The 12,586-nt window shown below is 37.2% G+C and overlaps 1 protein-coding gene across 2 annotated transcripts in view; it reads right to left on the reverse strand.

Moving 5' to 3' along the window:
• The window catches only part of LOC145690019 (neuronal calcium sensor 2), a 252,078-nt gene that overhangs the window by 199,165 nt on the left and 40,327 nt on the right, over nucleotides 1-12,586 (reverse strand). The window contains exon 1 of one of the 2 annotated variants that reach the window (XM_081764502.1): nucleotides 4,678-5,673. The exons of the other annotated variant lie outside the window; for it this stretch is intronic. The gene's annotated coding sequence lies outside the window, so the exon portion shown is untranslated. Of the gene's footprint in view, nucleotides 1-4,677; nucleotides 5,674-12,586 lie in introns of those variants that run through there. 2 annotated transcript variants of the gene reach the window in all.

The raw sequence follows: 12,586 nt of genomic DNA on the forward strand, positions 1-12,586 counted from the left end.
TAAAACTAAAACCGAATACTCAAAATCGGTACATCTATGTCCTGGAAAGTGAAATTATGCGTGCATATGCACGCAATGACGTCAGTTAAAGTACAATATTAACATTGTCAGTCGCGGTCTAGCTCCGAAGACTATATCAGACCCTAGTAAAATTTATATGGAACCACCATAAAAGCATACTGTTTCAAAAAAGGAAAAAAAGCAAAATTGGTGCAATTATCTCGAAATTATGCGTGATCAATGATCATACACACAATCATAATATAACACTGTCAGCCATTGAGGAATTTTAATGTCTACCTCCGAAGCCCATTGTTATATTCCAATGAAGTTTCTCTCTAGAACCACCAAGAAAGGAAAAAAAAAAAAAAAAAAAACTTTTTCAATCAAAAAAACGAATCATCAAAATCAGTGAGCTTATGTGGAAGTTATGTGTAAGTATACGCATATTAAAATTAGTTATTACAAAGGACAGTCCAAAAAAAGTTCCCGGAAGCTCTTTATTACCACTACACATTTACTTAATTGCCTTAAAAATTGGCTCCTTCGAAACACACACCGCTCCTGCGATTGGTGGAAACTCCGACGAAAGGTCTCTTTTGATATCTTCCGAAGTTCAGTCGTTGCGTTAGTTTTGATCTCTTCTACGTTGGCGAAAAGGAAAGGGGCCATTTTTAATTTTGGAATTGAGTTGAGTTGATTTTGAGCTTAATGTTCCTTGCAGCAGCGACGTTGTATGAGACGGGACCTATTCATTAACGTGGAATCCGAACCATATGAGCCCCGCCCGGAATCGAACCCGTATCTCCCACGCCAAAGGCGCGTACGCTAACCGTTTAGCCATGGAGGAGCTCTTTTTAGTTTTGGAAATAGTCAAACATACGATGGTACTAAACTGTTTTTAAGGCTATCACACTCTTTGAATCAGATTTTCTCCCAATATACACATGAACTTGTTATTTGCGTGATGATCGATCTGTAAAATTGCGCCGACTGATTACTACACAACACATCCGTTCAGCTACATTACTCGTACACTGCCTGTTATGACCTGTTCACACTTGTCCATTTCATAATTAGGCAACATAAGGACTACACTGTACAAGATTCATTGTGATTGAATTACAAATGTCAAAACTACAATAGCATTCCGGGAACTTTTTGATTTCTCCTCGTATATATGCTTTACACACTACACTGGCTGAGTTGGAGGTGTATCATATACAGTATGTATGATGATAACGTTAGTAATAGTTTGTGTCACCTGATTGTCTCATGAGGTGACACAAACTATTACTAACCGAGAAAAGTACACATGGAAACTATGTATAAATGTGGAAACAAACCTTGAAGTAATATGTGTGATCCAGACATCTTAGAGAACGTGTGAACAAAATTATTTCTTCGAGCGTTCATCAAAACATCATACATATTAACAGAAATAAAGTTGGAATATTCGCCAAAATAAAGTAATTCATTTATAACTCTCTAGCGTAAAAATTGCAACTATTTGATGGCGATTTGAAAAAAATATATAGAACGTGCACTGACTATTAGCACAGACAATTCAAATGCATAACAACTATTTCAGTAGTAATGCACTATTTTAATGTGTTTCACAGAATCGACGCATGGATGACTCTTGTAAAGAGTGTTATTCTGAAAATGTTGCAATCTTATTTTCTAAGCATACTTTTAGACATATTGAAAAAATTTTCAAAATAAATTCAATCCATATCCCTAATAAGTAGTCGCTATTGATTCTGTTTACACTAATGCCATCTGTACGTCAATTTGATTAAATATTTGAAGCCTCTATATTTATGGTCATGGTTAATCTGGATACCTGTGCTATTAAGAAATGGGCTTGTAGTAGACCCATATGATAGCGATATATTTTCATCTATATCACAATTTTTATTAGATTCTTATACATCACTCACCTACTCGCAACACTTTTTTTTAAACAAGAAAAATACACTGTTTAGGGGGGAGAGAACAAACTGTTCAGCGGAAGAGGGGAAGTGAGGAATAACCACCTGGGACTATACAAAACAATAACTTCAACTTCCTAACTGCACAAATTAAAGGCACAATAATGAGGCTTAAACCTTTACTTCGCAAATTTTACACACCAACAAAACATAAATTTGCACTACCTAGTTCATTTCATTATGAAACAATAATTCACAATTAGAACAGAAATAATGAAAAACTTCAGCCTACATATTTAAAAATATAACTTACGATACCTGAGTTTTAAGAAATTGACATGTAGTGATTAAATAAAATTTACAGACTCTATTTTCAGCAGCAAAGTTATAGAAGCCGCTAAAAGGAGATTCGAACCGCATGGTCTCACATTGGACTGTCCAGCGCTAAAGGCAAGCTTGATATTCAGCCACAGGGAAGCTTATAGACATATTATGAAGAAACAGAATCATTTGCAAACATATTATTAGCAAGACTTAGTTTTAAAACTACAAGTGATCTGCCTGCAATTCAATTCAAGGCTGACCAAAAGACTTTTAGCTGGGTTTTGTGGCCAGCTTTGTTAGTTCTCATCACCAATATTTTTTTTCCTACCAGAGTCCATTGTCTTAATTAAGTAGTCCTCCAGTTGCCTGACGGTGGAGAAAACACCAAAAATTGCATGTCCTTTACAGACACCACACGTATCATAGGTAAGCTCCAATCGACCACATGGAAACGCAAAATTACACGGGCATCGATCCTGGGGGCCATGGACCCCTAAAATTTTGCTAAGCCCCCCAGAATCATAGCTTTGCTTGGATATGTGACAATGAAACACAATACGTGAACGCCTCCCCTTCCGAAGTTATACAGAAATCGCGCCGCTGGCTTCACAGCATTTAAAACTAAACCTTGAATACACTGATTTTGGAATATAAGTTTCAAGCGGACACTTTAAAAATACGAACATTATAATCATCATGCCATTTCTGTTTTCGAAGTATTATATATATATCTTTGGGTGGATTTTTCACAAAAAATCCCAAACCAATCCTACTACCTGGCCCAAACTATTTACGAAGGTGACCTATTTTAAACGGCAAGAAAATATAAAGCTCAGATATCCATTTTGCAATTTAAAAAGTTGCAAGGCTCAACTGACTAAATTTACAAGGTACGGAGGGAAATTCTGGACCATTTAGTGGAAGCTTTCAATTTGAGCCTCTTTGCTTCTTCTTCTTTTAAAAAAAATCATCCGCGAAATTATTTTTCTCTATTGCAACTCAGGACGCACAGAGGTCACAAAGCTGACTGAAAATTAACGAAAATACAGTAAACGCTTCCCACATATAGGAATAATAATAACAACAATTTTATATTTCAAGTACCATCAGCAGGGGCTCTCGTAAGTGCATTTGAAAAAAAAAGTTAATAATAGTAAAAGTAAATTTTTAGAATGAAAATATTACATGAAGCAAAAAACTAAAGTCAATATGAGTCATACAGATATTTGAATTGAGATGGAGTGAAACAATTTTCGCCACGCACAACACTATAACAATATATCGGATATTTTTTTTTACTGGTTATATGCGAAGTTGATGCGTTATAGTTACAGTTTTATTTGGGCAAATTTCTGTTACTGTGCTCGCAGATTTCATTCCCCAGAGGAGAGAGAATTCTCAACTTTGATATGGCATCGTGAGGTACTTGAGAAGATGTTCGAAATGAGGGATAGCGAATTTCAGTCTTAAAAACGTGATATAAGAGTAGCAACGGATTGCTCACCACACATCACTCAAAATACAAGCAATTTGGCAGGCCATATCATCTTTCAGATCCTAAATGTAGAAGTTTAGTTTAGTTTACCAATATCCCTCTATGGAATCACTAAGTTTCTAATTTTTAAAGGTTTTTTCTAAGACAACTTTTCTTATATCAGTAATTCGTCACTGAAGTCACATTTTTACTTCCTCAGCCAACTGATCAGAGCGGTCTCGTCTCATAAGCCATCTACTAGTAGCTTTGCCATTAAGAAACCTACAAGACTTACTGTTACTTCTGGACCTACAAAACTAAGAAAGATGTTATTTCTGGACGTAAACAAGGTAAAACTCTGAACTTTTTCAAATATATATACGTGTCAGAAATCTTACTTAGTCAATTACAAAATATACGACTGGTTATAAAATCGTAATTTTACATAATATCAAATTTTCTTCTTGTCTTGGTGGAAAATCTATCTCACTTACATAACAAGGTAGCACTATCACTACAGCACGGGTATGGTGGGTAGTTCTTTTCTGCTAAGCTTTCATTCCAGAGAGATAAATACAATTCTCCAAGAATCTTAATGCCAGAAAAAATAGGAATTGTTTTCTCCGTATTTATAGTGTAGAAATTACAAAGCAGAAGAAAACTGGGATCTGAACTTTCCCACCCATAAAAAAATATTCAAGTTTGCTGGGGTAAATTTGCATTGTAAAGTAGATTCTTAATTTTTAGAGAGATAATAAGCCTTCTCTCTCTATATATATATATATTTTTTTTTTTTTTTTTGGAGGGGAGGAATATAGTTCCTGATAGGAATTCATTGAATAAGCAGCATTTCCAGATAGCCAATAATGAATGACAATAAACAATCCTATATTAAGAAATTTGACATAGAATAATAATGACTTTTTCCCAGTATCTGATACTTACCAATATACACCCGAGATACAATATGCTGGTGATAGGTGATAGATAACACTAACCACTATCTCGGAAATTCACAGTAACAAGTAAAATTTTCTTCAGGAAAAAGAATGTCAATTTTAAAACAAAAGTGAGCGTTACACTTGTAGATCACTTAGGGTAATACGAAAATTTCACTGTATGAAATATTTACACATACATACATACACACTTCTCAATTATAATAATATAAACAAGATCACTTAATTTTCTTCGTAACTTATTTTTCTTTATATCTTTGCACATTCAGAGACACAGCACTTATTTCACGTGGAGAATGATACAACACTATAGGAAAGCCGACAAATTAATTTTACTTTTTTATTTATTTTTTATTTAATAAGTTGTTATATGGATTATATAATCCTGCAAAATGACACTGCTGTCCTTTGTTCTTGTGAACCCAAGAAATATCAATCACACGAGATACACACCAACCTGTCAAGAGGGACTCACTAAATTTTAAGCAGTGCTTCCTTTTGCTGCGAACGGAGCAGATGGTTTTTCGGTCACTCTTGCAAGGAAAACCACACAATCCACTGTGTCGCGGTCTCTCTACCTGATATTTTAATTCAGTGAGGAGCTTCCTCTTTTCGCTACCGACTAATTAATACATCTCATTTCCCACTACCGGCAGCGGTGGTTCTAAAAACACTGCCTTTGAAAAAATTTCATTCACAATCCTCCCTGGCTGGTTATTTTGTTTCCTGGGCGGATAATGTGCAGGTACGATAGCTAAATTATACGACTAACCACTAATCTATTTGATGGCCTCCACCGAACATCTTTGACCACGAATTGGAACATTGGTAAGAGTTTTTTTCTCCCCTAGGAAAAAAAAGAAAAACACCCGAACCCCGTCTTCAGCTACAAGGCGGGTGCTACCTTTACGTTCGACCGACAGTCAGCTCTTCGAGCACCGTTCGTGACTCTCCTCGCCTGCCCTGATCAGTGCCGCCGCGGCTTTTTCCACGTTCGGCTCGCTTCGGCTCACTTCGGAAGATGCGCACCCGGGCGAGTCCACCAAGACCAGGTTGTGCGGGTTGAGGGATTCCCTGGTTGCTCGACAGACTGGATAGACAGCAAGCACAGTGTTGCGTGCATGTGTATAGTAGATTTTTCTCCCTCCTCTTCTATTGACGAACAACACGCAACAAGCTTACACCTCTCTAGTTTTCGTGTCTTGTCTCCCGACAAAAATTGTATCATAAAATGATCTTGAATTCCTTAGAAACAAAAAGCAACTGTCATCTTTCATTCCAAGGATAGTTGCAGGAAATCCGGATCCGAATTACCCCTTCAACGAAAACTCGACTCGAACTGAATTCATATGCGTATAGATTTTATGATTCCTTTTACCTTAATAATGAGCCGACGATTTACGGTTCACATAAGTTCAAAAAACGCCCACGATTCCGCAACAAAATTATGTTTTTCGTATTTTGTAGCTTAAGGTCACTGTCTATTTCACGACAGCCCTTCCTGCTTTGACTCACGGGGTCTTGAGTTCGATTTCCAAAGGGGGGGGGGGCTTTGAAGTATAGTCTCGGTGCTGAAAAAGGAAGCCAAACTACAGCAACCAACCAATCTATTTTTACGGTTAAAAGGTTGGTTTTAAAATTTACAATAGACTGGAATTACATCTAAAACAAGGGGGATGCTCTAATTTTACACTGACTTACATTAGGCAGTTGAAAGCAACAATTCTATATTTCTCACGAATAAATAAACAAATACTTATGTTCATTCTCCTCGCTCAAAGTGCATAATTTTCATGTATCCAACTAAAAAAAAAAAAAAAAAAATGTGGTTCGTTAGTTGGATTTGGGGTTTAACGCCCGTTTCAACAGTCAGACCCACATGAGACATGGACCGACAACTTAATGTCAGATTTAAACGAGTTCCCACCGGGAACTGAACCCAGGGCATCGACGTCGAAGACGTGATGCTTGCCATATAGTCACAAGGGATCTCCGGATCACAAATTTTATTTATTTAACGAATTTCAAGATACAACCTTTTAGGTCAATTTCATCATCATCATAGGTATTTTGCCAGTATTGGCAGATCCTTGCCGCAACTGAAAAGCTTCATACTCCACAGTCTTTCGCTAACCTCTTCGTTTCCGCGTATGAATTTTCTGTTTTGATATCGTCCATTAATTGTAGTATCCTTCGCCCTCTCCCTCTATTTCCTGGCCCATACCCTCTAGCATGTCCCTCATGATACAATTCCTTCGTAGTCAATGTCCCAACTAGTTTCGCTTCCTCTTCTTAATATGTCTAAAGTTGTTCTCTTCTCCCCCACCATTTCTAAGACACTCTAATTCGTTTTCCGCTTGATTCGACTAATTCTCTCTATTCTACTCCACACCAACATTTCGAAAGCTTCCAGTCGTTTTTCATCGTTTTTGCGCCTGTCCACGTTTCTGACCCATACAGAACAATACTCCACACGAAGCATTTTATGATATGACACTTGCTGGGGATAGACAGCATCCCTGCCGAACTTCCCTTCCAATTGTACTCTCCTCTCTCATTTCCTCCCCTATTCTAACTCTTACTTGTTTGTTCATATGTAAGTTTTCGATCTTTCTATTCCATTAGGTAAAATTTAACTTAGAATTATTTAACGAATTTCCAGTTACAGTCTCTAAAGCCACATTGTCACGTCAGAACAACTTGTAGCTGTCATAAAAAATCTTGAAACCCGATCTTTCTATTTACTCTTTACATGTTACAACTTCTTGAAGGCAAGAAAGGTTTCTCCACACAAGCAGCACTGCTCTCTAGTGGACAAACAGTGAACCTCCTCATTAAAAACGTGTATTTTGGCGCACTTCCCCTCCCTGTCCAAAAGAATCCGTTGTTTCGGAAGCGGCGAAACTGGTTTTTCTTTTATGTCAGCGGGAGGACGATAGCAGGTAGCAAGCAAGACGTCCCCAAAAGCTGCGCATCGTTCAATTCCTTGCAAGATGAAAAAAAAAAAAAGGTTTTATTACCCTTTCAAGACTGTGTATACACGGTGAAATATGGTAGGGTTTCAAGATTTTTTTAAATGACAGTTACAAGTTTTTCTAACGTGACAATGTGGCTTTAGAGACTGTAACCGGAAATTCGTTAAATAAGACACATGGATGGAAGAGAGAAAGGGAGAGAGGAAAGGGGGAGAGGAAAAGGAAGGCACTACGTATGGCAATGTTTAGTTTTTTCTTCCTCCAAAGGGACCACAGCTTCTTTGTGCTAAATTCAAAGTTGCTATCATACGGACGCCCCTTCTATAACGAATTTCCAGATACAAGCTCTAATGCCAATCTAACCTGGAATTATTTAACGATTTCCAGATACAAGTTCTAAAGCTAATTTAACTTGGAATTATTTAATAAATTTCCAGATACTGACTCTAAGTGTAAATAGTTCGATCCTAGGCTATGAGGATTTATGATGCATAACATGTCCGTCTATTTTGTCGGGTTTTCACGTCTTCTTCCACATCCTCATTTTAACAATTCTTAAATATTCATTTATTTGCATCTGCCGTACGCCTCTTTTAGCCTAAAGAGGCTGCGGTATCGCAGTGGTAAAGCGTTCACCTCTGGTACATGGGGACCTTGGTTCGATCCCAGTTCGCGCCAAGTGAACTTTGTGGTGTGCATGGGTTTCCATGGGGCTCTCCCGTTTCATCCCACTTTCTTTAGTCCACCATTTCATTCATTTCTCATCATTACCGTCTCCTTTAGTCTAGCCAGTATAACCATGGGAAGTAAAACTTTTATTAAAAAAATCATTTCTTTCAGCCTAAAGCACTTTCCGAATTTGTGCTGCGCAGTCCTATGGAATTATATCGCAAATTTTAGAATTTAAAAATTTATACCATACCATACATTTAGACTTCATATAGCACTTTAATTATTATTATTATTATCATGAAGCCTTCCATAATAAGCTCAGTTATAATCTACGTGTTCAGCGATTTCGTACGCGTTCAGTGAAGTAGTTGGTGTATAATGGTTCAAATTCCATATTAAGATGTGCGGGTCCTATATAGCTCCGGTGCTGAAGGGGATCTTACACTCAAACTAGACAAATGAACAAACAATATGCCTAATTACAAACCTACATAACCCTACTCGGAGGTACAGTGGCTAGCACGGGGTATCAGCTTTGACTCCCGGTCACCAATAATAAGAAGCGTGATAGAAAAGACATGTATAGTGTGTTTACTCAACAGAAGTGCAGTTCGGCAAATTTCTTTCAAGTTTTCATACTAATTTTTACAACAGTACCCCTTCCTCCCTCATCCCTCTTGACCGCATTAGCGGGGATGCAACGTTTTAATAGTCAGTGTTTGTACTATCTTCCCAATACTATGGCTAATACGAAACAGATCTCAGGAAATGTAAGAACAACAAAGCTGGTCTTGGGAACAGGGAATCGAGTACTATCTTAAAGGACAACATTCGGAACTGTGACAGCTAAAACTCCACATGGAGTTGACAAGCAACTGTCAGTATTTTGAAATGAGGGTTCTGGTTGACCATTTAGTTATTAGGGTGTTTTCCCAACATCCATCCGACGATGACTTATTTATGGCATGAACCACCACAGTAGAAGGCGGCATTCTTTATATATAAACTGCACTTCGGTTGAATAAACGAAGTATACGTTTAATCAAAACTGGAAAACATTTTACGAAAGTTATCGTGGAAGAAACAAAAGGCACAAAGATATACATAAATACAAGAGTGTCCTGTAAGTCTGGAAACAGAAAATAAGCGTCTACACAATGTGCTCGATATGCTGACATTCCTGTTGCACTAATTGTGAAGCCTAATCACCCACTACTGGAGAACACGTTTAATGGTCTCTAGTGTAATTTGTGAACACGATTGAACAATACGCTTCTGTAAAGGCGCAAGAGATTGATCATCTTCATCTTACACCAATGACTTCAGGTGGCCTCAGAGGTAAAAGTCTGAAGGTGTTAGATATGGGCTTCATGTGGACCTCAACGTCCTCCGCAATGAAGAGGAAACTGCTCATCAAGCCAGGTCCTAACTGCTCAGCTGTGATGGGAAGGGCCACTGTCGCACTGAACAGCGAAAACTAGGTTTTACTGACGAATGTATTTAAGTTACAAACACTTTTGCAAAGGGAGTACGTCAGTGGCGTCTCCTGACGTAATTTTTTGGTAGTTCATAGTCATGAGAAAATTCTATTCTAGAATTCTTTCAGTACTCTAAATAAGAAAAACTATAAATAATCAATGAAAGTAACTATATATATATATATATATATATATATATATATATATATATATATATATATATATTTGCACATAATGAAAAGTACCAATTTATAAACAAATGCTCCATTTCATTCGTATATAAAATTACTTCTCATGTTCTTCTGGGCAATCAACTTTTCAATAACTCTTGAAGTTTAGTTTTTATTTTTTTCTCTGTTGATACTATAGCTAATGCACTGAGACTATTTTGACCTACGGTACTCCTTTAAATGCTTTCATATTCTTTAATATGGTAACACAATTTTCAGTTTCTGAAGTCAACTTCGGATTATTTGCTACGATTTTTCGAATTTTGTTGTATGCCATTCTCTTTCTACAGACTCACCATGAATTTCACAATATACTAAATGTAATCTCTATTAATATCAAGACTGCAAACGTCTGCTATCTTGTATATTTGAAGAGCTCCTTCGTGGCTAAGCGGTTAGCGTAAGTGCCTTTGGGATAGGAGACCCGGGTTCGATTCCCGGAGGGATCGCATGTGGTTCGGATTCCATGTTAATCAGTAGGTCCCGTCTTACATATAGCCTCGCTGCAGAAAGGGACGTTAAACTCAAAATTAACTCAACACGTATATTTGAATTGCCATGTATGCTCTTTAGTGAACTATTAACAGTATACACAAAACATGCAATGTATCAAATTATTATGATAGTTGCAGAGGCACCCTTAATTAGGAACGTTTTGTCCATATACTTTTGTATTGTTATCTCAAGACACTTCATTACTGTTCCTCCCCCCCCCCCCTTCAAAGAAAAATCTTTCCGATTAGAGCTGAACGTACGTTACTGCAAATCTCAATACTCATGTTTTTCTATTTTGCATGTGTTAAAGATGAATGTTGAAAAAAAATCAATTCCAAAATTTCCTTCAGGTTCCCACAATACAGAAGGTAAGATTTTATCATCGTAGCAATATTACCAAGTACAAATTACGCTATTCGCTTTTCTTACGAACATTTAGTTTATTTAGGAAGAAAAAACCGTAGCCTAAAGAAAAATCAGAGATTATACATATTTAAAAATGTCTTGAAAATAGATTAAAATTTAATTTTATTCTGCATTAACTTAAGAGGCCTCATCACTGCGAAATTAAAATACCGCTAATTTTACAGTAATTATGTGGTATCTTCAAATAGATAAAAGATAGTCGAAAAGTGGAACAAGACCTCCCTAGACAATATTATTCTGCTTGAGATACCGTTATCATAACTCATTTATCTGCTTTCGTTTTCCAGCCATTTAGAAAATCGGCATTTATTTTCGCGTTTCTAAATAACCGCAAACGGAAAGCTACTAGGTGACTTGTTATAACGGTACCTCATGCAAAATAACATCGTCTAGGGAGATCTTGATCCACTTTTCGATTATCTTTTATCTATTTGAAGATATCACGTAATTACTGTAAAATTAGCGGTATTTTAATTTCACAGTGATAGGGACTCTTAAAAATCTCTGCGGAAGGGTTTTTAACCTCCCATTCCCCTTGGTACGACCTCGGAAAGCCGTGATTTTATTTGTTCCATTAGTATATTTTCATTACGAGAAATTGAGTTAAAAAGAAATGTAGATAACTGATGGAAAGAATGAGTTTTATATAGTACTACTATATTCTTCTAAGTTCCAGTTCATTGTTTGTTTCTGTTTAAAGCGCCACATTACTGGAAATAAATCAACAGTGCTATCAACGCTGTTTATGCAAATCTTGATTTGAACGTCGTCAGGAGAGCGCAGTTTCTCCTCTGTTGCCCGCGTTTTCCTTCTGTACTACACACAGAGCAGGCTCTCACGCTCGCTGCTCTGTTGTGAACGTGGTGCAATGATGGAATGCATATACAAAAGGGGTAAAGGAAGCGAAAGAATAGAAACGAAACGACAATAATATTCTAAATATTATTAAATATCTTAAGAAGCACCAAACAGCCCACGGCACTTGGTGGTTCACGTGCTCTTGCGAACTGCACAAGGCGACGCCACTGGAGAACGTACAGATTGAAGATTGAGGCCGCGAAGTTTTGGTCCGCGATGTTTTGTACCCAAACCTCGGGGTTGCCACGAAATTCACGTAAGACAAATGAAATGATTTTTTTTTAGTTTAACGTTCCACGATTATGCCGTTCGGCAAAGGGAGACGTGTGATGATTAAGGGCAATAAATGCTCATAGAAGAATTGGTGGAATAAGAATGTGTAAGGAAACATGAGTACTCCAGAAAACCTACGGACACGATGCTGTTCACCACAAACTTACTTGACCTGAAATCGAACCAGGGACTCCTCGTGCCAGAGGTAAGCGCTACCACTGAGCCACCGTGACCATCACCACGATGGGCAAAATTCAAACTATGGTTTGTCTATCTGACTTATGAGTTTGAGATATTTTTTTCTAAATATCATACTCCTTGAAACATATACGGACACTGATCACATTCCTATTTATACCTGATATTATTGTCAATTCTTACATTGCAAAATTGCCTTTAACCAGCAATCCCAAATGGAAGTCTTATTCATAAATAAGTCTAGAAGAGACGTCACTCCTTACTTATACTGAAATTAATAGTGATATAAA

This window comes from Thermobia domestica, chromosome 7, assembly GCF_964235325.1.
Source record: "Thermobia domestica chromosome 7, izTheDome1.hap1.1, whole genome shotgun sequence".
Lineage (NCBI taxonomy): Eukaryota > Metazoa > Arthropoda > Insecta > Zygentoma > Lepismatidae > Thermobia > Thermobia domestica.